The sequence below is a fragment of the Malaya genurostris genome, chromosome 1 (genome assembly GCF_030247185.1).
Source record: "Malaya genurostris strain Urasoe2022 chromosome 1, Malgen_1.1, whole genome shotgun sequence".
NCBI classification, from domain to species: Eukaryota; Metazoa; Arthropoda; class Insecta; order Diptera; family Culicidae; genus Malaya; species Malaya genurostris.
In genome coordinates, this window is record NC_080570.1 from 81,322,955 (window position 1) to 81,348,779 (window position 25,825).

At 34.2% G+C, this 25,825-nt stretch overlaps 1 protein-coding gene across 5 annotated transcripts in view; it reads right to left on the reverse strand.

Moving 5' to 3' along the window:
* Positions 1 to 25,825, reverse strand: part of LOC131440628 (broad-complex core protein isoforms 1/2/3/4/5) — a 294,222-nt gene that overhangs the window by 74,537 nt on the left and 193,860 nt on the right. Inside the window, exon 1 of one of the 5 annotated variants that reach the window (XM_058612078.1) lies at positions 24,525 to 25,532. The exons of the other annotated variants lie outside the window; for them this stretch is intronic. The gene's annotated coding sequence lies outside the window, so the exon portion shown is untranslated. Of the gene's footprint in view, positions 1 to 24,524; positions 25,533 to 25,825 lie in introns of those variants that run through there. 5 annotated transcript variants of the gene reach the window in all.

The following is a 25,825-nucleotide window of genomic DNA, read 5'->3' on the forward strand; positions in this document are numbered from 1 at the left end:
TACAGTGCTAATAGATATATATATATATATATATATATATATATATATATATATATATATATATATATATATATATATATATATATATATATATATATATATATATATATATATATATATATATATATATATATATATATATATATATATATATATATATATATATATATATATATATATATATATATATATATATATATATATATATATATATATATATATATATATATATATATATATATATATATATATATATTTAAATATAACACATCGATCAATAAGTCCCGAGACTAAAGCAGAGATGGTGCTCGTAGTAAACCAGTAACCCCGTCTTTCTAGAGTACTAACCTTTGCTTGAAACGGGACAAAATTTTAAGTCGATCCGACCACAAACAGCTCAGTTATCGAGGTTGGAGTAAAGTCGTTTTATAGTTTGTTTAAAAAATGGAAAAAAAACCGAGTTTCGTGTTTTGATAAAACATTGTTTTTTAATGGGTAAAAACACCGTGCAAGCGAAACAATGGATTGAAAAATATTATCCGGACTCTTGTCCATAAAAAGCAACGATTTATCGGTGGTTCGCCGAGTTTAAACGTGGTCGTACCGACACAACTGACGCGGAACGCTCAGGTAGACCTGTGGAAGTCGTTACACCGGAAAATGTGAGTGAAGTGACAAAAATTATAATGAAAGATCGTAAAGTGAAGCTCCGTGAGATTGCTGAGATGACACAGATATCATATGGAAGTGTATTTACTATCCTTCATGAAAAATTGAGCATGAAAAAGGGTTTTTTCTAAGTGGGTGCCTCGATTGCTTTCGATGGAACAAAAACAGCAACGAGTCGATGATTCAGCAAGCAGTTTGAAATTGAACGAATTGGGCTTTGATCTGCTTCCCCACACCCTATACTCGCCAGATTTAGCCCCCAGTGACTACTGGCTCTTTGCTGATCTTAAAAAAATGCTCCAGGGAAGAAGATTTGGCTCAAATGAGGAGGTCATCGCTGAAACTGAAGCTTATTTTGAAGCGAAAGATAAATTAGGGGAACGTGCCACTTGAGCCAATCAGTTCTCATTCGGTTCAATAGCGAGAAATGTGAATGCTGAATGTGATACTTGTGTTCAACTGATCATCTATACATCTATGTAGCGCCTTAAAATCTCTTCAATACTCAAATACATGGTAGTTCCCATAGACATAACGAGTAATATGAATTTATACATTCCCATAAAATGCTTTTTATTAATATTCTTATGAATTCAATGTTTCCAAATTTAATCAGCCAAAACCGAGCAGATTCTAAGAAATTTTGTTTTATTGTTTATGACTTACACATTGCTATATGTTTCAGGTACAACAATTTTCCAAATATACTTCGACGCGTCCCAAATGGTATCCTCGAGAAAACGAAAATACGAATCTTTTGCGTTAATATTGGAACTGAGCTATAGCTCGATGAACTGATCAAATGTCTGTGTGTGTGAGATGGCTGAACCGATTTTCACGAATTTAGATTCAAATGAAAGGTCGTACGGTCCCATGGATCGCTATTGAATTTTATCTCGATCCGACTTCCGGTTCCGGACTTACATGGTGATATACACAAAAAAAATGAAAAAAATGTCCACTCTCTTTTCTCAGAGATGGAGTGACCGATTTTCACAAACTTAGATTTAAACAAAAGGTCCTTAGATTTAAACAAAAGGTCCTATGGTCCTATTATTGAATTTTATTCCGATTCGACTTCCGGTTTCGGAATTACAAGGCAATATGTGCAAATCTATGAGAAAATGCGCATTCAATTTTCTCGGAAATTTCTCAACCGATTTTTACAAACTAAGATGCAAATGAAACCTCTTAAATTTGTTAAAAAAGTCCCCAAGAAGATAATCCAGATCCGATTTCCGGCTCCGGAATTACAGTGCTAATAGATATATATATATATATATATATATATATATATATATATATATATATATATATATATATATATATATATATATATATATATATATATATATATATATATATATATATATATATATATATATATATATATATATATATATATATATATATATATATATATATATATATATATATATATATATATAAATATAACACATCGATCAATAAGTCCCGAGACTAAAGCAGAGATGGTGCTCGTAGTAAACCAGTAACCACGTCTTTCTAGAGTACTAACCTTTGCTTGAAACGGGACAAAATTTTAAGTCGATCCGACCACAAACAGCTCAGTTATCGAGGTTGGAGTAAAGTCGTTTTATAGTTTGTTTAAAAAATGGAAAAAAAAACGAGTTTCGTGTTTTGATAAAACATTGTTTTTTAATGGGTAAAAACACCGTGAAAGCGAAACAATGGATTGAAAAATGTTATCCGGACTCTTGTCCATAAAAAGCAACGATTTATCGGTGGTTCGCCGAGTTTAAACGTGGTCGTACCGACACAACTGACGCGGAACGCTCAGGTAGACCTGTGGAAGTCGTTACACCGGAAAATGTGAGTGAAGTGACAAAAATTATAATGAAAGATCGTAAAGTGAAGCTCCGTGAGATTGCTGAGATGACACAGATATCATATGGAAGTGTATTTACTATCCTTCATGAAAAATTGAGCATGAAAAAGGGTTTTTTTCTAAGTGGGTGCCTCGATTGCTTTCGATGGAACAAAAACAGCAACGAGTCGATGATTCAGCAAGCAGTTTGAAATTGAACGAATTGGGCTTTGATCTGCTTCCCCACACCCTATACTCGCCAGATTTAGCCCCCAGTGACTACTGGCTCTTTGCTGATCTTAAAAAAATGCTCCAGGGAAGAAGATTTGGCTCAAATGAGGAGGTCATCGCTGAAACTGAAGCTTATTTTGAAGCGAAAGATAAATTTTTTTTATAAACATGGTATTGAAAAATTGGAAAAACGTTGGAACCATTGTATCACTCTAAAAGGTGATTATGTTGATGAATAAAAAAAAATTTTGCAAAAAAATGTTGTTTCCATTGTTAGTCTCGGGACTTGATCCATGTGTTATATATATACATATATTTTCAATTTCATGTGTATTTTTTCACAAGCGATGGCGAAACGAGGTGCATGTTTTTATAAAATTTACTGGTTAGTTCATCTAGTTGGCAGACCTTGTTAGTTGGTGGATATATAAATCTACTTTGGGACGACTAGTGCCCAGTTTCTGCTTCCAAACGCACCGGTAATAGTGAAGAAAAGATCCAAAACCGGAACTCACTTTGATTTCTCAGCAACGATTAAATCATTATTCAAAATAAAGCTCTGTGTCTTAAGAGACACTGTGCAATTTCATCCAGATCGGACTTCGGATTCCGAAATTATAGGGCAATCAGTATCAAAACTTTCAAACGGTCATACAAAATTATGCAAAATCGGTACGCATCGGTACGTAGAAGAAGAAGAAGAAGAAGAAAACACACCCGCCTAGCACACACCCGCATACGCATGGCTGCCAGATGGCTGACTAAACGCTGCCAGCGGGAAAAATATGGCTGGCAGACATTCTGGTGACCGACTGCCTCACCGCTGCCAGATATACAACTCAAACGATACAACCGTATCCACCAGGATTTTTCCACATTGAAATCTTTGACATTTTCAGCAAAGGTGAGAAGATGAAAACGCTCGGCTAACTTAGATACAGGCAACTTTGTTTTGTCAAATTGGATTTGACAACCGTCACTGAATCAATTTTGGTAGCCATCTGGTGGCCATGGCTGCCCAGGTAGCCAAAACGCTATACGGGTAGTGTGCTTTGTTCGATTTTGTATGGCGTGTAGGGTTGCCACATTTAAATCTATATTAACTTGACATAGCTGTTTACAAATCGATTTATTCAAGTTTGAAAAAAAAATTTGTCAGAACATAAGTAATATGAACAAGGCATCATTACACCACTAGGTGGATTAAAAAAGGTTTTTTCATGTTATACGACGGTCGTTGCCATCATTTTACTTATTGTATTATTAAAAATGCAATTATTCCAAATTGTTAGTAAGATTCGACAAAAATGTTTTTCTATTGTGATTATTCACCTTTTTTGTAACAAATTGGTATAGAATTGGCCCACTCTGAAGAAAAATTTTTCAAAGTGTGGAAAAGCATGCCAGTTATATTTGTAAACGTCATCCAGTTATGGTTCTGACATTACACACCTATCTTTTTCATTTATATATATCAACGATAAACTTTATTCAACAAAGAATAACTTCAACGTTACATCGTCGAGGGTTGACATTAACAATTGATTATTCTTTGGATTGATCGTCGTTAACAATGGTTCGTGCTTTTGCGAAAAACAAAAATCGTCGTACAATCGTTTTTCACTTCCATGGATAGAACAATTAACGCACATCACTGTTCAGAATGGATTTCAAAAATTTTTTAAATTGAATGCATGGATATTGAAATAATAAACATTTAGAACGCAGTCATTTTTTGGACACACTGAGAACTGAAGCACCCAACAAACATACGGGACTTGAATTTTACCTTCTCAGAGCCCGTATGTAAAAGAATTATTTGATCAGCGTAATAAAAAGCTATAGCATTGATAATCCGAACCATATTCTTGAACGTTTGCGATATCTAGTATGGTTAGTTTAAGGCATTTGTTTATGCGGGTGGAATGTTAAGAGTATACTACGAGCAAACATTGCAGTTACTTTAGCATATAAAATTCGTTTTACACACTGTGCATGAAACCTACAAAGTACTTCCTACTTCCTACTTCGTCATTAAAGAATTTTCCGATATTTTAAACACTTCAACGCCTTCGTGCAAAGCAAAGTTTATTCAGTTCATATGATACCTACGATTGGACTCTGCTCTAAATCGAAACAATGTCATCCAGGAACACAGCCGAAGAATGCAAATAACCATACATGTGTGGCGAATGATCGCTATATACAATCGTCTGCATGCATGTGAAGAAGAAAGGCAATCGACCGTTTGTCCGACGCTGTCACTGGGTTAAGGTGAAGGTCATATATTCTCTATGCTATGCTACTAGCGTTCTTGCCTCGCTGTCTGTTAGACCAGTTATACACGATGTCAGGGTATGTGTTTAAGCTATTTCGATTTGAGTAAAAAGCGTGGTGTACATGTACGGAGCACAGCTAGTGGATTGAAAGCATGGACGTTCGCAAACGAAGTCAAGCAGCAATAGTATATGCTGATGTGTAAACATTCTACTGCTAGTGTAGAGCAAACTGCCTAGCTACAGCATAAAGCATTACTTAATCTACAAAAGAGCACTTTGAAATACTGTACAAAGTGAGCAATACCGTCATTGGTACTACTTTTGGCATGTAAATACAACATATAAGGTAATTAGTTTTTAAAATGAAAACATTTTCGGCGGTAACTATTTTGCACGAATATTGATGCATTTTCTGCTTGAAGTACAAAAACTTCTAAACGATACAATTGGATTATCGATAGACTACCTGGCTTACGATTCTAAACCATTCGGCGCGGTTTTCAGTGGTTTTCACAGTCGATTAGTAGCGTATAAACAGTAAAATTCTTATATTTCTGAAAATTGTGGTCCAGCTTTTTTAGACTTGATTTCAAGAAAATAGTAACTTTAGTAGGTAGGAAATATACGTATTGACGTTATTTATATTGTGGTTATGGTAAAACAATCTTAAAAAATTCGGTTCTACTGATAATGCTTTCCTCTTGCCATTTAAATTGTCATATATGCGTGAGGGAACTAATGGGTGGATGGGGGTGGATGAGTGGGGGGTTATGGGTTTTGACTTCAAGGCACTTTTTGCCCCCTTCCCCTCCCTAATAATTTTTTGGGAGGACCACGCCCCCCAATATTTTGGCAACTGAAATATTTGAAAATTTGGTGAAGATAATTAATGATATCACACTTTTTTTTCTGCAATACTTATAATTAATACAAATACCAATACCAATCATCTTTCAAAAATCATCATGGCGAATATACAACCAAGCTTATAATTAATCTCCGTAGTCGTAAATATACAATTTTTAATCTAATTAACTACAATGTGGAAAATACCGCATGATGAGACACAAAACATTTACACTATCATAACATTTGAGTTCATTGTGCTATTTTTATTCTGTATATTTAGTATAATAAAATTTTGTGTAATTTGTAATTCCTGTTTATATACCATCAACTTATTTCCATTCGCTTTATAGAGACATTTTTTGTGCTAAATAAAATGAAATATGATAATATTTTTTGACACCACCCCACCCCGGCATCGGTGAGAAATTTTTCCAAGATGTAAAACACTACGTTTTGTCGGCTAAGTCATATATCTAGTGATTATATCTCCCGAATCGGAAACACTTGACATAATTTTCTAAACTTGATCAAAGATTATACCATTATGTCTTCGGAACCAACAGCGATAGCGATTTGATCTTCGATCTATGATCTATGACCCAATAATAGCTTTCAAACAACGCGTGAAAAAACAACGCGTTTTATCGGAACCAGAAGCCACAGTCATTGGATCTTCGAACTTGATCAAACAGTAGCTTCCAAGCTAGTCTAAGCTTATTGTTCTCGATCTCTGAGAAAATAGAGCGGTAAAAAATTCATTTAAAGGTACACTCACATACACACACATTTTCCGATTTCATCGAGAGTCGAATGGTATACAAAGCTATGGGTCTCCGAGGCTCCGTTCGAAAGTCGGTTTTTCCAGTAAATCTTTTACCTTTCTATAGTCTATAGAGAAAAGCAAAAAAGTGGCGTCTAAGGACCACTACGATCGGTAACACTTTTCATGTCAGTTGGATCAAAGCAACGCCATGCGATTGGATAGCAAAACTTAGTTGACCGTCCGTGAGTTTCTCGTGATTGATCAGAAATTAGTTGAAATTGCATATTGAATAAAATGCATGATATTAGGGAGAAGTTAATCATGGCTTGAAGCATTAAATGATCAATAACGTATATGGCCACGCCCATGCACGTTACTGTGGGAAGGTAAGGAATGATAGTTTAACACTTGTTGCTACCAGTGCGGTAAAATTTCATTCTCCATCGAATAATATCAGATGAAAATGAAATTTATGACCGATGACGGTCAGCATAATGATACAAATTCATTTGACATTTGCTGCCATTTTCAAGTGAAGCTCCCAGAATTCATCGTCAGTTGCATCATCGTACCCAGTCATTTGAAGTTTTGTTTGTTCAGTTTCAAGTGCCAAGTAGTCTAGTTGCTTCACTGTCTTCACTGTTGGTAGTGAGCAAGCTCGAATGAATAGTAATAGTAATTAAAAATGTAAAGTAAAGTATAAAAAATGAAAACTGAAGGAGGAAACTATTAATTTAGATGTATTCTGTAATTGATATTTCAGCTATCTGGATTGTCTTTCATCTATTATCTCGAACCAATTCGAATGTTTACGTGAACCTCATTTGAAGGCCGCTCTCACACTATTGAAAGATATATATTGTTATTTCAAGAGATCAACTGACGGTGGTTGAACTGAGCTTTGATTAGAAGAGAATCGATTGAAGAACCGAGTGCTGCATGTTCGGTACGTCAGCGAACGTTGTGTGTGTTAGAGTGTGAAGCTTGTTGCAGTAGAGAGATCGTTAGTGTGTTTTACATTCGGTTTCAATTGAATTGAATGAAGTTTTACTGCACTGGTTGCTACTAGTTACCGAGGAATTCTCTGCATCACCACAAGTGTGACAGGATGGAGTGGTGTTAGTGGGGCGAGGAAATGATCAGGATTTGTCGTGGTAGAAAATATGACCTTAAAATACCGATTAGCAACTTAATATTTTCATATAGAAGTGTAATGTTTTCCATTAGAAGTGGAATGCATCGTGTACAGATAAAATTTTCAGGGTGGTAGTCAATCAATTTGAAACCAATCGAATCCCTAATCTTATCTCGAAACACGATATCAATGGTAATTGTTTTATAAAAATAATATACAAATATAGAAATGACAACTTTTTCACAATAGGAGTTTGATTTATAATAGGCGAAATGCATTGGTAAATTTCTAACAAAATGTTTTTAAACCTATAGTTTTTTTTCCATCTCTATCCGGATACTGAAAAAATGGTGTCGTTTTAATTGAAGGCTAATTAGTTCGAAGCTGAGCTGCTATGATAATGATAAAATAAGTAATGGTTAGCTTATTTAAATTTATATTTGGTTATTCACGAACGAACAACTATTGCTCTGCGGATTGTTTCACAATTAAACTTTATGCTCTGTAGCTACTTTCATTCAAACAGTTCCAAGCTCTGCTAATGAATCACCACATGAGAATAAGCAATGAGAAATGCGTATGAATTAAGCTCACGAACGGAAAACAAAAGAAAAACACGTTTTTTTCAGATTAGACTATTCTTAATAGTCTTAATAGATTATTCTTAATCACATATTGGGACAATACATAGTGATACAATAACTGCAATTGTATTTTATCAAAATCCGACTACGGATTTCGGAGATTTGGGTCAACTATAAATATTAATTTGATACTCGACACAAAAAGGAGAGTCGATTGCTTTGATTCGTAAGTCTTGACGTGCTGATTGGCTGAAGCTCTTTTGATCTCATTGGTTGTTCCAGAAGTTCCGGTCAGTCGATTTCTCAAAAATATCTTATGAACTGAAATTGTGTACTGTCCTCGTTTCGTTGACGACTAACCAAAGTGCAATTGGTCGCTTTGAATTTCGATATACAAAATTGAAGTTAAATTTCATTCATTTTCTCTGTGGCTCAACATATAAATTTCAGTTCAACAGTAAAATGCATATTCTACTAAGAATTACATAGTAGTATACATATTTTCGTTAAATACTTTAGAGCCTTATAATCCTGTAAACAGTCCGATTCACTCTCCGTCGTCTTCCATGGAGATATCCTTTAAACCAGTTACCATGACCGCAGCAAACTGATTAGTCTTGATTTATTATTTGTTCGTCACGATGTTTGTAAGGCAACGTTTGTGGCAAAGCTTCTTCAGTCGCAAATCTATGTCTATATTTTTAATTGTTACAATTATATATTCAATGAAATTAAGTCTGATGGAGGAGACAGACGTGTCCGTAATAGGAATAGAATGGGCATTACAGCCATCTTCAAGCCACTTCGCCGCTATTCCCGTCTACGCCACAAGCATAAAAGTTTTCCTTGCCACGAACCCTGTGTCTTGATTGGGGAGCTCTGGAAGATGGAACACGCAAATAGTGCCGAAGAGATCCCGTAGTCCCACAGACATCGGGGAATCTAATGGCTAATTTTCGATTTTGAATTGCACAATACCGGTTCAGTGCTAAAGCAAAGCTTTCAAAAATGAACGAAAATTATGTAAACATGAACAGTATCTCTTGATTACCGGTCTCCGCATTCCCTTCACTACCAATCAGAGTTTCCAACAACTCGTTTTTTTCTTCATAAATACGTTTATTTCATAGGCAATATGCATAAGTTTTTCTTCTTTAATAATTTGGAGATAATGTGACGATTACACTCAATCTATAATGAACTGCTGCTAACACTGCTGTATAAACATATGCAGGTTCTTGAAGTCTAAATGAAACCGAAACATTATTGTTGAATATACCAAACCCAGTAGCCTCTTCAATTCGTGATCCGTACGTGAAAAACATTTTCTCAGAGTCAATATGCCTGAACTTACATGTAAATATTTTTGGGATTTCCATCGAGCGTAGATGTACCGGGATTCCACGCATTTCGCGCTGCATGGATGTGTCGAAAAAATAAAAACGTTGAATCAGGAACATTTAGGAGGCTGACACGGATAGGAATATATCTTGAAGGTTTGATTTCCTGTGACATATGGTTAAAATATACTGTTATGAATCTTATTTGAGATTGAAGCGCAACTAGCCTTTCGAAATTATTAATAACAAGGGGATTCAGTACCTCACATCTTATTAGCAGTCGTGATGAAAACTGCCAAAAGCGATCTTTCAATGGAAGAACTCCCGCCAGAACTTCAAGACTCATTGATTGTGTCGAATGCATGCAGCCTAAGGCAATTCGCAAACACCAATACTGAATTCGCTCTAATTTGATAATATGGGAGTTTGCAGCCAAACGAAAACAAACACATCCATATTCCATCACTGAAAGTATCGTTGTCTGATACAATTTTATTAGATCTTCCGGGTGAGCACCCCACCAAGATCCTGTTGTTGTTTGAAGAAAATTTACTCTTTGTTAGCATTTTGACACCTAATGTGTCCTCCCCACGTGCATTTGGATTCAAACAACACTTCGAGGTATTTGAAAGTCAAAACCTGAACGATAATTCTTCCCATCATATGAAGCTGAAGCTGCGCGGGATCATGCTTTCTTGAAAAGACGACCAGTTCTGTTTTCTCCGTAGAGATTTCGATACCCAGATGATCAGACCAAACGGACAAGTTATCTAAGGTATCTTGCAATGGTTTTTGCAGATCAATAGCTTTCGGTCCAGTAACTGAAACCACGCCATCATCTGCCAATTGTGTTAGTGTGTATTGGGTTACGAGACAGCTGTCAATGTCATTTACGTAAAAATTATAGAGGAGCGGACTGAGGCATGAGCCTTGCGGGAGACTCATGTAGCTATTTTTTAATGTTGCCAAATCAGTATGTGAAAAATACATGCATTTCTCTGACAAAAGGTTGTGCAAATAATTTTTTATAATCGCTGGAAGTCCATGTTGGTGGAGCTTGTCTGAAAGAAAATTAATGGAAACTGAATCAAATGCTCCTTTAGTTTTTATAAATATAGATGCCATTTGTTGTTTTTGAACGAAGGCAATTTGGATGTCAGACGAAAATAATGCAAAGCAATCATTCCTCCCTTTCTTTCTACGAAAGCCAAACTGAGTATCTTTCAACAAACCGTTCGTCTTGACCCAAGTGTCGAGACGACGAAGAATATTTTTTCGAAGAATTTTCTGATGCAGGACAACATAACAATAAACGAATGATTTATATCATGCATTGTTCAAAGCGCCTCTGCCGGAGCTCTTCTCAACTAATTGTCTATCAAACTACACTAAATTGTTGGTCTACAACATGTTTGTCGAAGATTGTATAGTTCTATCTGTCGATCGAACCGATATAACCGTTCATAGCCCCAAGTCGTCGAAATCTCATATGCTCTGGGTCTCGTATGTTAAGGTTTTCCGGGAAAAATGATTCCGACAGCAACGAATACCGTCAAAACCGAATCTACGTTGTACGAGACCCCATGTATATAATTGTTGTGCGCATGAAAAATCGTTGCCTGTTTAATACTACAGTTTTAATCACTTTGTCGGTATTTCCGAAAATGGAAATCGGGAGCCAGTACAGCCAATATTGGTTCTAACAAGATCAACAAATCGAAACTGTTTTGAAAAGTTTCAAAGATATGCACGTTTTTAGCATAGTTTTTTTTATTGTAAAAAACGGTTTGAGATTTGTATCACTCTGGAAACCGGAAGCCAATTTGTTTGGTCGTCTACTGATAATGACTGTCGAATGGGCTAGTTTTGATGCCAGTTTACATTTTTTTACGTTTTTGCCTTTCTCTATAGAAAGGAATTAGAATTGCTGGAAAAACCGACTTTCGAACGGAGCCTCGGAAACCCATAGTGTTATATACCATTTGAGTCAGTTCGACGAGATCGGAAAATGTCTGTGTGTGTATGTGTGCACTTTTCGAAGGCTAAAACGATTTTAACAAACTTAGGCATTGATCAAGTTCGAAGATAAAATGGCTGTGACTTTTGGTTCCGGAGATATGATGGTATAAGTGACGTAATTTTCGATCTTTAAAAAGCACCATAGGGGGAAATGAAATTTCCAAAATCGAAAATTTTTTTTGATGCCAAAAATCTTAAAATTGCATGAAACGTCGGAATTGAGTATTTTCTCAAAAAAAAAATTTTTGAAAAAAATCAACACTGGGATATTTTTTCTAAGTCCCAGAAAGTCGATTTTGAAAACAAAATTTTTTTTCTCAGGTTGGCATCACTCTTCTCATACAAATAGGCAACACAAATGTGTGACATAAACACTGAAGAATGCTTTTGTGAAATACTCTAATCAATCTGAATCAGTTGGTGTCAAAATTAGTGTCCGATATTATTTAATAAAAGTATGAAATATATTTTCATGAGACTGTTATGAAAGAAGAGAAAGGCATTATCACACCACTAGGTGGATTAAGAAGGGTTTTTGAATCTTCTCATTAGAGAGGGTGTAATTTTTTTCACACACTTTCATTATAATTACGGAACCGGAAGTCGGATCCAGATGAAAATCATAAGTTTTATAAAGTGCCATAAGTCCATTCATTTAAATCTAAGTTTGTAAAAATCGGTCACACCATCTCTGAGAAAAGTGAATAAGTAATTTGAAATTGGAATTTTTACATATATCACCCTTTAATTCCGGAACCGGTAGTCAGAAGGTTTGTAAGGGACCATAAGACCATTCATGTGAATCTAAGATTGTAAGAATCGATGGAGTCATCTTTGAGAAAAATCAGTACATATATTTGTATAGGATCATTACATGGCTGGCGTTACGATCCTACCGACATTAAGAATCCTTTCTGGTCGGGTTTCGAATGCACGACAATGGACTTGTAATACCAAGGCCCTATTCATTGAACAGCCAAACCGACATTATCCGGAGTTCGATTACATACACGCTACAAAGCGTTTGGAGGCTTCTTGAAATGTGCATTTTGACATCTGCAGATCGTTCAGCATCCTTTCAAGGGTACAGAAAGATTTGTTCCTTTTTTAGTGTGATGTTTTTCCACCTCATGCACTACACGATTCCTTTTCATGTTCATCTCAATTTTCCCTCCCTATTAAGAAAATGATAAGAAGCCATGGCAAGTCACGAATGTCCCAATAACGTGGAGAACGTGTCTGTTGAGTCAGTTTTTTTAAGATTTCTTGTTTAGTGTTATATTTCAAATTATTTAATAATAGCGTAGTATTGGAATAATATCATCAACATTCTTGCTGTGATTAATAATAGTATAATGATAATAAAAATATTATAAAAGTTGAATGTGCTGATTAAAACACATTAATATAGTTAGTTTGAATATCATACCCACACGGAAAACCCTCGAATCAAAAAATTAAGATTTCGCAATTTTTGATTTTTGCAGTTGTTGTTTTAACTAATAATTAAACCAATTTGCTATTTGATTTGCACATATTGAAGTAGTTAAAACATATGTGATTTTTAATGCTGTCTGATGTCAAAAACAGCACAAAGCAAAACAAAAATCGCAATGGAAAATCAACCATTCCTTTAGTAGAAATTCTAATGCGTTTCTTAAACATTTTCATGCAAACGAAATTCGCTTATTATACGTTTGTAAAACTCGTGAAGAGTAACGTTCCTAATACTAGTTGTCAGAATATTAATGTGATGATAAATTATCTACATCTTTACTGCTCTGGTGTTACAAGAAGAAACGATTGATATAAAGTAGTGCTGTGCACAGAACTGATAGCCGTTAGAGATATTGCAATTAACAAAATGTGTTTAACCAAAACTAGAACCCAGTGAATTGTATGCGTTTGAATTTTGGTCTTAAAATCAACTTGATTCTCCATCGTGAAATGCATGTTAATGAATGAGTATCATGTTATTTTCAAGTCATGTACAAAAATTGTATGAACAAAGTGATTAAATTGAAAATGTTTAATATTCATTCATATAATCTGTTGAAACTGTAAGTTGCAAATGGCTCAAAAAATAAAAATCAGTGCATTTGGTTCGACTTTTTGTTCGTAAGTAATATAGTGGTCACAATTAGAAAGTTTAGTTGACACCAGCACTACTAAAAGATTATTTATATTAAATATTACATATTTTTTTATTTATCTTAACATACCGAATTTTCATTTAAAAAACCAGAAAGTATATCAATAAGGAATATTTTATTGTCATTCAAAATCAATAATTTTGCTTAAGTTGAAATAGCTAATCGCAATATCTGAAACAACTAAAACCGATTTGTTTTTTAACTCACATAACTGTTAAATCAAAAACAAGGTCGGTTGTTGTAACTAAATTTTTTATTGAAATTGAAAGGTGTGTGTCTTGACTAACTGACAGCATCTTTTTTTCAACCAACGTTTTTGTTGATCGAAAAACAAAAATGACAGTTTAGAAAAACAACAATCGATTAGTTGTACCAAATTTTAACCAATCAAATTCAGAAAAACAACTAATATTTTGGTTGTTTCACGATCGCGAGGGGTTCCGTGCAGAAGTAACGGAGCGCAAGGCTTCGTTACGCCAATTAGATCGTGCCATTCAAGCACTGTGCCTGTTGTGTGTTCGAGACGTGCAATATCCTGCGCTTCTGTTACTAAGTATTCTAAGTAGTGCATGAGTAACAACCAGCTGAAATTAAAACAAAATCTTCCGTCGCCATAGAAATTATTTTGTGAGAAGCAATGTTTCATCTATATATACACAAGAAATATCCTTTATATATATATATATATATATATATATATATATATATATATATATATATATATATATATATATATATATATATATATATATATATATATATATATATATATATATATGTATATATATATATATATATATATATATATATATATATATATATATATATATATATATATATATATATATATATATATATATATATATATATATATATATAAATATAGATATAGGGACTGAGCTCATATATGATTTAAATTCTAATATAAAGAAATAGTTTGTTTAAAAATTTGATAGCCTGATTTGTTTTGGGTCGCATATTCCTTTTCCCTCTTGAAGTAAAAAAATAAGAGAGCGCTGACATAAACATAAACAGATAAGTCTTACTATTCTTTGCTAAAAGTCTCCGGACTTCAAGTTGATTGGAGTAAATGAATAATTCACAATTTTTAAACACTTAGATTTTTTTTCCCGAATCTCGGAAAAACTTTAACAGATAATTTGCATTTACCGAGATCTTCGGTTTCGAGAAGACTATACACTACCGAGATCTTCGTCCCTTCTAGAAACAAATTACCGAACTTATCAGTATTCATGCATGTGAGTTTATGCCGAGATTTCAATCAATTAATTAAAATAAAATTGTAAATATAAAATAAACATTCCAACTCGTTACCATAGAATTATTTATTTCAACATTATGTTGACCGTTCAACTCGGAAATATAAAATAAGAAACAATACATCACATGAAGAAAATACTGCCAAACACATACACCGTAGAATGCACTTCCATGTTAGTTACAGTAGGGAACACAATTCGATTTTCCGCAAGAAATCAGATTCCGGCTACAATGAAAGTAATGGCTCAATAAAACATTGAATATTCAAAGAAAAATATCATACCGGAGTCCAATCAATTTCATGCAGTAGATTAGCGTTGCGAGGATCTTTCTCCCGTGTATGTAAGGATTCTCTGGATAATTTCGTGTCACGAATAATCACCAAATATTGAACAAATTTGTTTTAATATCACGGAACATATCGCTATATTCGGATACAATTTTTATTTGATACTAATTGCACATACTCACATCGCTTAGTTTTGCACTGAAGAAAAATGGATACTTTGATTAATCGTCGAATTTCGGTTGTCTAAAAGCTGAATACTAAGTATCCGGTAAGTTGATATTATTAACTTTCGCTGATTTCGATAAAACGACTAATTGCTGGTAAACACGGTAGTTTACATAACCGAATATAAGTATAACATTATCCAAAAATCGGAAATAATTAACCGAGTATTTCGAAAAAAGCTATGTTTCAGTTTTAAGTATGTATGCTGTCCGATTATTATTTAGTCACAAGTTGTGACAGTAGAAATGAAGATAATGTCGATTGTCTCTGCAATCAATGAGTGTTCTAACGAGTAAAATATCCAGAGAATTTTAAAAATCGGCAAAGGGTCGATGTTAGTAGAGAAAAAAATGATCAGAATTTATTGCTTACCTGTAGCCAATCACGAATAAAAAATAGAAATTAATTGTGAAAATACGAATTTGCGAGAAAATATAAAAATACCAATTCGCGAGGAAGTTATTTATATTTTTGTTCTGACGTGCATTTATCAATATGGTTTTATCCAACGAAAAACAGATTTGAAAAATCAAAGTGAATTTATTTGCCAAAATACACCCCAGAGGTTGAAATCGAACCAGCCTTCTATTTGCTTCTTATCGTTCATAAATGTGAAGCCCGTTGAGGTTTGTTGTATATCTTTACTTCTTGAATAACTGAGACTTTAAGACAACGGTGTATGATAGTGATATTATCATTTCTTGAAAACATATGGTATGGTATTAGAATTCCCTAAAATATAATTGAGATTTAAGTCCATGTAACTTTTGGTTGACTTTATTTTGAGACTGCGCAGAATCATGCAGGTTGCACGAACTGAATCGATGAATAAATAGAATAACCTTTTCTCAATTCGCAATAGAATAGGAAAGTCTTTTATTAAAATTATTGTTTTGCACAAATTTTCAACACAAAAATCTTTTGTTGCGTATGCTGTATGGCATATAGTGTAATCTTGTTAGAATAAAATGAAGACAAACACGAGGAAAGGTCCTAAGTGCAAATGAGAGTTTCTCTTTGTTAACTTTCTCTTTCGAGTATTACTACTCACTCAGCAATCCTCCCATCTAAACCTTCACATAGGACAATAGCAAAAACCATCAACTTTCGATAGAAACTGTAGAATTTGTTGGAAATTACTGGAATTTACCGTAATAATTGAAAGAGAAAGTAAACCAAGAGAAGCTGTCATTTGCACCTGGGACCTTTTCTAATGTTCATCGAGAAATGTTTTCCAAACCTTTTATGAATATTTACGCTGACACAATGCGCCCGACTTTCTCCTCGTCAGCCAGAACGCTATTGATAGGTTTTGCGATTTGATGTACTTTTTGAGTTATATGTACATGTCAAAACTTTCAGTGTAACAATATTTGTCACAATTGATCTTGAAAACGTAATAATTATGGAATTAGCCATAGATTGTTAAAATCCTCATACTTTTAACGGTGGTATCATTATTTTTGTGTAAGTAACTTTTTCTCCCAATTCCATTGCTCTGTGGTCACAATCTCGCCAAAACACACTCTTTTGATTGTGCTTCAAAGGTTGATTTCGGGGCTTCATTGCATTCATATGAATTTTTGTTTGGAATTGTCCCCTTCTTCAGACACAATCAAAGTTGTCATTAATCTGCCTTCAAGTAGGTGATCAATTTTAATTTGCATACATTGTTTGAATTCATGCCTTTGGAAAAGTTATAGAACATGTTACTACAAGAAAATATGCCGAACACTTGAGCTCTTTAAAATGCATTGGTGTTGAGGTATGAGGCATTATTTATACGAAGCTTCCAAAATGTATGTTTTGAATGAATCACTAATATCCCGAGCAAAGTCAAACATCAAAACGATAGCAAATCGAAATCTTATTATGATAGCAACATCACATTGAAATCTTAATTTGATCTCAGCTCATCAATTTTTCAATTGATATCACATTATATTATCTTTTTGCTGTTACTTTTGAAAAAAAAAACTTGCGAGGCAAAAATTTTGGGAAACTCCAAAATTGATTATTCCAAAGCAACAACTTAATAACTGCATCAAAATAAGATTAATTCCGTAAGGCGATACAAAAATGCAAAAATAAATTTTAATGGAACAATTTTTCTTTAATTCTATGTTGCGTTTTACAAAAATACTTCCTGTGGCAGTTGTCCGGAACCATAACCGTGATCAAGGAAAAGATTTTTGTCAACACTTTTGCAGCTTTTACACCAATAATTCTCTATATTTTTGCTTGCGAGACTATTGTTGTAGCGCCACACATCTGGAGGACATTGGATAGGTTGACGATCATTGGTGTTACGTCTATCTGAAGTTAGTTCATCTCCTTTAGCGATCTCCTGGCCTTCACCAGCTCCGGCCAAAAGGCCTCATTCTCTTTCGAGCGGCTTGGGCATTCTCATCTCGCTGATCGTCAGCCACTGAAAGACCTTTTTCAGGAACTTGATATGAAAAGAAAGACAAGATCAAAAAGTACAATTTTTTCGTAAAATCCTATCAGTTCACTTTATACTTCCCATGTTTGGTTTTGGGGCACTTGCTACACTCCTTCCTTGAACTAACCCTTTAATCTATTTTGATGTGAAGGTAGTATCTGTATTAATCAAAAAGTATCGTTTCTCGTCGAATGAATTTTACATTGAACTCCCCTTTTGTTAGTGAACTTGCAGCTCTCTGCTCTCTGAGTAGTGTAAAAAGTATCTGTGTTCGTAAAAAAGATTGGGGCGTAATGAAAATTGATTTTTCAGACACTTTTCTCCTAGTCTATATCCTTCTGCTTCCCTCGTTTGTCGACAAATTAGATAAATTTAACAATAAAGCTCATTTTAGAGGCACTTGCTACAAACTCCAACCTTTTGTTCACCTGTGCAATGAATATCTGATTTCGACAAGAAAAATTATTACCACCTCTGAATTGTAAAAAAGTACCTCTGCCAAGTTTGGTGATAATTTACTGAGTTGTTATGGAATTATTCAGATATTTACAAACAATTGAGCTGAGAGCTTCTTCAATAGACACTTACTATCTTCTCTTAGTTGTAATAAATATCTGTGCCTGTCGAAAAATTTCGATTTCGTAAAACTCGAAACATTTTGCCTCAAATTCCCCCTGTTAGCAGACATTTACTGCAACCACCACCTCTTCCACCCCCCACCTCTTTAAAATATTTCTTATAAGAACCTATGAACAGCAAGAATTACTTGTGCCAAGAAAGTTAATAATCTATTGGGTTGTTTTGGAGTTATGTTCGATTTATCTTTTGCGTTTTACAAAAACTGTGTATGGTCTACAAAAAGTATCGATACTCATCCAATTATATAATCTTTTTCATGATATCCTGTTAAAGATCGTTGCTAGGCCCCGTTCCCCATAAAAATACACTTATGATCATCTCTGAAGAGCACCCCTCGTCATATATAAGGTATGCAAAATATTTCTATGGTCTTCAAAACGTATCGATTCTCGTTAGGTTATATGAATTTTTCCATGACCCACCCCCTATTAATGACACTTGCTACGCTCCCTCCCGTATAAAAATTTTCCAAGGACCATCTATGAAATGCAAGAAGTACCTGTGCCAAGTTTGGTGGCAATCCGTTCAGTAATTCCAAAGTTATGACGTTACAAATATTTAAACTTACATACATTTTTACCGTCTTACTTAATATGTATGGTTTTGAGTCACAGGAAGTTTGAATATTTAATTGCATTTTAGCGCGTTTTATGAAAAAAAAAAATTGAAAAAGTTTTATTAACTCCAATCACCGACGTTCCAAATCATCAGGTTTCAGAGATATAGCGTAATATGTCTTCTATCAGAAACTTTCGAGCGCTGTAGGAGCGCTTGGCGAATGAATTCCTAACTAACATACATGTAGACCTTGACATCCCGAACAACTTTCCTCAGAAAAAAGCTTTGAAGATTTCAGGTTCTGAGCTAGATCATATTTTTAATACATTTTATCTGAAGCAAGCAAATGAATTGCTTACACGGGCAGAATTCCGATTCTAGAAATGAGCAAAGCGAGTCATGATTTGGGGAAAATAATATATTTTCATGGTATGACAATACACCATGAATAAAACTTCTCATTGATTTCGCTGAAATTTAAACGTAACGCACTTGACATCGATGGGTATAACTTCAGGCGTGTTTCTGCTACGATGGTAATTTCTGCAACATAAATTCAGGCGTAATGTTCTAAAATATGAAGATTCCAAATATGAATTAAATGGAATGGTGAGATGAACGTATTTTTTACGTGATTTTAACTAATGTCTCAAATGATGTACATTTCAATAGCATAATAGTGAAAAGAACGACGAACTTCTTTTGATCGGAATCATTAACGATTAAAATATTATGTTTTTGAAGCTTGTTTACTTGCGTTCATTCAAAGACGTCATATTAACAAGATATCCAGCTCTCACATTTCCAGAATAAATCATTGACAACATCCTTTTTTGCGAGCATTATGCCCTCAGGTGAGTCCGCATCGAATCTCGTACATAGAAGTAGGGAAGAGAAATGTCAAATTCATGCGCGCCAAAATAGCAGCACTGCGCACCCACATAATTGACATGATATGTTGAATGTGATGCCGTGCGATGGCGTTCCTATACTTAAGATTGATTTCGCTCCAAGCTGACAGGGTCTGGTTCATTGCTCCAGTTTTGATTTTGTGTTTCAGAATTTAAACACTTAAACGAACATCATAAAAAACACCTGTAAATCAAACCTCTTAAAAAGAAACTCTATGTCGAATTCTTTCAAATAACGCGGATTGATTTTTCCTTTCATGTTTCCAAAACATCGTTTGCAAAATCGTCTTATTTAAAATATTTAGGTGAATCAATACAGCTGGTGTTGTAATATTTATGCGTAGCGTAGTGTAGCCGTGCTTAGTCTCTTATGATGTCAATTTTCGGTTCATTATCTTCATGTTATCAATTCTCTATCAGCCGGTGGGTAAAACAACACGATTATTAAATATTAATACAGATTATTAACAGTAGTTCTTGCATTTCAATATCTGCTTTTTTCCTTACCATCAATCTATTAGGCAATCTATCACATCACTTGAGGCAGAGCGTTTAAAATGATATCCGGGTAGAAAATTGGAGTTACGAGCTTTGAAAGAAATACGTTCCTCAAGTAACGCATTTTCGAATCATGATTAATTTTCATAGGAGAAGAGTTATTGCTCATGGTTTCATGATAAGTTAAAATGATTGGTTATTGGTATTTCTTTCCGTGTAATGTTCGCTCCGCAATTAATCTTCATCGAATGATCCCGAATCATACAAGAACTAAAAACTTGTTAAATCAGTGTGATGCTGTCTGTGGCGTTCATTGTCCCAATTAATCGAAATAAGTAAGATATTTTTTTTGGATTCGAAATAACATATGATCTGGGATTGGTTATTGTCAGATTCCTAGTTCACGTCTCCAGTGAGCTTTTGCTGTAAAAGACTACACTCTAAATCGCTCGCTCTTCTGAGCCTTGAAATTCGTATTTCAAAATGATTACATACTCTAGTAGAGTGAGATCAAATAAATAACTCAATTTGATATTATGATGTTCACATGCTACAGTTTCTGGATACGAGAAAGACAAAGAGCACATTTTCATTCCTATCAAATAGCCGCACTGCCATTCACGATAGTTGCGGGACGGATGCGACGAAACGAGTGTACATCGGCTAAAAATACCTGTATACAGCTTTGCGAATCAACACTGCTAGTCATATGATCGAAAATTCTCCATCTACTTACAGCTTAACGTGACAGTCCAGAGCATTCACAGAAAGATCGGAATCCAAATCACCTAGGTTCGAAACTCAAGTCTCTCTCTGTGGAGAAGAAGAGGTGTTGTTGGTGCTTTTGACGCTTTTTTATTGTTGCAAGTAATATCGCCTAAAGGTATACTATCCCGGGTCTTTTGCCCAATCTATTTTTAGCTTATGCTCGCGACTTGTTTGTTTTCAGTAATGTCTTTTTAAAGCAAATCAATAACTGATTATGCATTCCTGTTTTGTTTTCGTTGTTTGATAATTACTTCAAATTGAGAACTAGTTTTGCTATCAACAAGAAAAAATCTATATCTTATTTAGATTTCAGTTTGCTTTCGCTGTTAGCAAAAATAGTCTTCTGTTTGATATCATCGGAATATCTTTTTGCTTTCGATTTTGATATTTTGCCACTTAAAACGACCAAAACAACAGCAAATTGAGTAATCGATAAATGCGAACATCACAACATCAAAATGAGTTTTCTATTTGATCTCACACTCTGCTCGGGATGTACTCAAATGTATATGAAAATACACTTTTAGAGAAGAGTGTCTTCAGATTCTCTAATACACGTAGCACTCTAACATACTTTACTGATGACGATGGTAGTTATTTTTCCATTGCAGATTTGTTTCGCAGGATTCATTAAGGCAGCACTGTTTGTGATCTCACAATACTATAAACAGTAATCATAATTGTTGATTAATTTAAAATCGGAAAACAAAAGCCGTTTAAAATAGTGAGTTTATTCCAGAAATCGTGCAAATTTTTTTTCCTGAAACTACACGAATTGTTTCTGCAAGTTTTATCGAAACGGCACTTAATTTTTGATAAAATGCTTAGTGCTCCTGAAACCTATTGGGAGGCGTAAAAATATCCCCTTATTAATTCTGAAACATATGATAGTGTATAAATCTACAATAAAATATGGAGGGTGCAATATAAGAGAATTGAAACATCTCAGAATTCGTTCAAGTACTGTTGTGGAAACAAGAAGTTTGTTAAAATATTTTGTTATGTTTGAAATATTTAAAATTTATTTGAAAATGATCGACACAATTGAATATTTATGCAAGCCGTGTGTCTATTAAAATGAAAATTGTTAAATAAAAACACATTGAATCCAGAATATTCAAATGCGGAGTAACAACAGTAATAACTGATTGGTGGATTGAATGCGGCAAATTTCCGCGAATTTGTTTAAACGATAAGAAGTGACGAAACCTCTGAGGCTATTCGCAACGCGGTGATGGATATCTGTTCTGAAATGACAGGCTGTCGTATAATTTAAAACTGTCAAAACTAAAACTCCAGCTTGATGATCTCAACGCGAAGATTTAAAATCTGTTCTATATATTTCTCTAAATGTATTGGTGTTGTTTCTATAATGTTTGAAATCAGAAACAAACAAACTAAATTAATGGTTTCGGAAACGATATGAATTTTTTACAGGAACTTCTAGAATTTCTGGATCATTGTGAGCTAGAGTACTAATACTAGAGCTAATATTGATAATTTCGTTTTTCGACTCTTTGACACCTCTTCTGGCAGATTTCGTTACAGACACTCACGTGAAAAAAAATTTAAAACAGTGTTCTATTCGTGTTTCAAATATTCATTAATTTAAAACAATTTCGTCGAGCAGTTTTAAATCTGTCTCAAATTTGTGCTGGAAAAATAGAACTAGATCTCAGCGTTGCGCTTGACATGTTTTAGTTGTAGATCTAAAGTAGATAAGTCCATATGAAATAAAACAGCGTTGCGAATAACATAAAATGAGATAATACAAATTTTCGTGTTTTCGTAAGCTGGTGGCTCGCGTAAAATAGTTCCCTAGAAACAAATTTTGCGCATTCAGCTTGTGAAACTATGGTTAGGGATGCAATAGCGTACCGCGTTAATGTGTCGTTGTGGTGTCGCTTCAATCGCTCTTCCGAGATGCGCAGTTAATGTATACTAATCGGTAAAAAATTTCAAAAATGTCACAAAACAAGGTTGTTTATTTTGGTAGTAACTTTTTCCCTGATCGATTATTTGACGTAATTGTTTTACTAATTAAAAAGAAAAAGATTTATTATTTATTACATAAATATTGTTGAAATAGTGATCAAATAGGCATTAACATAAAACACTGGAATTAGTCGACGTTGGACTATGAATGGTATCGGTCCAGAGCGATACGAAACGAACAGTACGCTAGTTGCGACATATCACTGACTGGAAAAATAACTACACAGTTTGGTAATGAAAAAAAAATCGAGTGGATGGCAATAGAAGAACGATTCGAAAATTTGAACTAAAGAGCAATCGACTCATTTGTACTTATTTGTAGATACAATATTTATGTTTCGTAATAAAATAGTATCAAATGCGAGTCTTTGGTACTCGAATGAATAAATTTTATATAAGAAGAGACGTATCGTCATTTTCAGTAATGTGAACGGAATATCTGCACATTTTGCTCAAATTTTGGACGATTGCATATGTACTACTAGTGGAGAATACATACTCACTCTTATCAGCTCGGTTTTGTCTCAAGATGCCACACTAAATCATATATTCAAGGACCGCTGATAACAAGCACTTTTATTTTAATTGCAATTCAACATACCATAAAGATACATAAAAATCCTTAATACTGTTTTCTAGTTCATTATAAATTTAAAAACGGTTTGAATGCTTATTTCTTTTGTAGTGGAACGAAGATAAGTATCCGTTCTACTTTAGGGAGTAATGAACAATCATTTAGGGAGTAATCTACTATACGGGTGCCGCTACAAATTCTTTTGTCATATTGTACTGAAACATGCGGTAACAGTACCGCCTTGAGAAAACTCATTGCTCATCGAGTATTTTTCAGTAAGTATAGCACTTGAGTACACAATGGTTTTGAAAACAGTTAAATACATATAGTTTCTTTTTTACTGGAAGAAACATACGTTGCCAGAATTGATAAGAGAATGCGATAAACAGTAGAAACCCCGTTTCAGCATGAGTCTGAAGACAAGAAAGCCGAAAACCTCGTTATAGCTGATAACGACCACATATTAAAACCTTACCTGTAAGACGGTCTTCGTATACCGAGTTTTGACTAGATATCCAACTGTTAGTAGTTATTCAAAGACTTTCGGTAAACACATGTTCTATTTTTAATATACTTTTGATTGCAATTACATTTGTAATGTAATTTCAATTTCGTAACTCTTCTGTGTAGTATATCCATGATGACGTAAACATAATGTATCACTACGTTACATATTGCCACATTTTGAACGTTTTTGTCAAATTAATTCCAGAGTGACTTAACGGTTAAATGGTAGACCAAATATCCACTTTATACCAGTAGAAAATAGTATCACTTTACACAAAACTAAATTGCACTAGTAATAACACAGTCAAATTAAGTCACTAAGAAATGCCGAAATGAGGTATTACGGTATTATTTTTTCACTGCATCGACTCTCCTGGTAATGCCGACACAGAGCACAAACTAAATATTGTAACCAGTGGTTCGAAAATGCGAAAAATAGAGCATGTACTGCAGTAATAAAAAAGGATAGAAAACTTCCACACAATCAAGGCGAAAAAAATTATTTTTTTACACTTTTTCACATTTTGCGAATGGTGTAGTTGTTTTTTATGTATATAGTTTTTCGCGTTCACCGTCTACTCTCGGGTAATATCACATATATAAACAGCTCTGATGATTCTCTTTGCCAAATTTTTGGCGAGAGCGGTGAGCTAATTATTTCAGTTTTTTCCCTTCGCGTTATCAATTTTTGCGCGTTCGCTTAGACTAGACCAGTCAATTCCATTCGGCAGCACACTTAGAGATTTTGTGTTTGATATCGCATTATCTCAGCTTGCATGATTTAAAAATACCAAACCCAATATAAATTCTTTTGTTTTCGTATCGAAGTTCGTATAATTCGTAAGTATTATGTTATTAAAATTACTGTTCCAATAACTTCCTTTTTACAAATAAATAAAAATCTAACGAACTAAGACCGCGGATGTAATTGCGTGTATGCTCGGTTTGGCGGTTAGGGATCTTGTGCTGAATTGCTACACCAATTTTTTCTCTATTGGAAAAACGAAAATTGTATGTAATAATGTGTTGTTTTTCCTTATGTATGTACATTATTACTAATATTGCTGTGTGCTCTATATACAAGAGGTACAGTTTTCCCGAAGAGCAGCATCCGCGAGTGAGGAGCGGTACCACCAGGCGGTAGCAGCTACATAAAAAATCTACTTCTTTTCCTTTCCGCTTTTCCCAAACCATCAACATCCGACCTTACACCATCACTAATACAAATCCACCCAGTTTTTCTACATCGAAAAATAAAAGTAAAAATAC